General features: G+C 28.8%; 1 long non-coding RNA gene across 1 annotated transcript in view; it reads right to left on the reverse strand.

Moving 5' to 3' along the window:
- LOC106678264 (uncharacterized) overlaps positions 1 to 1466 on the reverse strand; it is an 8273-nt gene extending 6807 nt beyond the window's left edge. Inside the window, exon 1 of the long non-coding RNA XR_010845144.1 lies at positions 1361 to 1466. This is a non-coding gene — a long non-coding RNA (uncharacterized lncRNA). The remainder of the gene's footprint in view (positions 1 to 1360) is intronic.
- Positions 1467 to 1490: the final 24 nt, after the last annotated feature.

A 1490-nucleotide genomic window follows, 5' to 3' on the forward strand; every position in this document is an offset into this window, starting at 1 on the left:
TTCCAAAACATCGATGTATTTTGGGTAATGTATTGTAAGCAACGATATTTTAAAAACATCGATGTTTTTTGTAGTTTATGTCATATTCTTTGTTTAAAAAACCACTTCTGGCAGGCCTTAAAATGCGTGATCGTTGGATAGTCGTGACAGACCTTACGTTACTCAAATGGTTGTTCAAAAACATCGATGTAATTTGGGTAACGTAATGTAAGCAACGATATTGTAAAAACATCGATGTTTTTTGTAGTCGATGTCGGATTCTTTGTTCCAAAATTCCCTTCTGACAGGCCGCAAAATGCGTGATCATAAGAACAGACTTTATGTTTCTGAAATTGTTGTTCAAAAACATCGATGTATTGTATGCAACGATATTTTAATATTGAACATTGATATTTCTAAACATCGATGTTTTTCTTTGTCAATTTGCATTCTTTTTGCAAAAATCACTTCCGACTGGCGGGAGTATACGTAGTCGTTGGAACAGACCTTATGTTACTGAAATGGTTGTTCAAAAACATCAATGTATTTTAGGCAAAGGTTTGTATATAATGATGTTTTAATATTAAGCATTGATATTTTAAAACATCTATGTTTTTCTAGTCGTAATTTATCTTTATTACGTCGTTAGCGTAATGGTTGGAGGTCCTTTTTATCCCACCACATTGCTGATAGGAAATTGTTTATACCGTAAATTTTGTGTTTTCATTTAGTTACTTTTGGAAAAAAAAAAAAAAAAAAAAAAATTAAAGATTGGGACAAACGTAAAACATCGAAGTTAAAAAAACATCGATGTTTTCAAAACATCGACATCGATCCCTATATGGGACTTATAGATGGCAATTATCGACTAAAATCAAGCTAGTTTAATTTACTACAATTGTAATTAGCAACATGTATCTTCGTAGATAGAGGTTTTCATGATATTCGCTAAAATGAATATACATAATATTCATTTTTCATTATTTGGAAACAATATTACTTTTTTTTAAAAAAATAAGAAAAAGAGATTAGATTAGATTAGAGATTTTAGAACATTTACTCTACTTTAAATAATGTCCTATGTAGTTTTAAGGATATGTAATTCAGAACGAAAAATGAGCGAAAATTTAAGGTTTTTACGAATAAAATAAAGTTGAGAAAGAGTGTACCTTAAATACTTCAATATTTACTTTTTAATGACATTCACTGTATCTCTTCTATACTATAAATAAAAATTTAAATATTTTCTACAGAAAATAAACAACATCCTTTTATTTTGTTTGAGAGAACTAAATAATAAGTTATTGTATCCTCTGAAACAGCCGCCATTTTTTAATACTAATTTTCTAATTAGACGGTCTATGAAAAAAAAATCACTCACCATAAAACAGTAATACGAGATATATCCGCATAGCTATTACTGCACTAAATTATTGAATACAGATAATATTGAAATGTAAGAATGTGGAGGTATAGAGACGCAAACATCTCCTTAAGATTAACGAATTAAG

The sequence above is a fragment of the Halyomorpha halys genome, unplaced genomic scaffold (genome assembly GCF_000696795.3).
Source record: "Halyomorpha halys isolate HHAL.00 unplaced genomic scaffold, Hhal_1.1 Scaffold131.1, whole genome shotgun sequence".
NCBI classification, from domain to species: domain Eukaryota; kingdom Metazoa; phylum Arthropoda; class Insecta; order Hemiptera; family Pentatomidae; genus Halyomorpha; species Halyomorpha halys.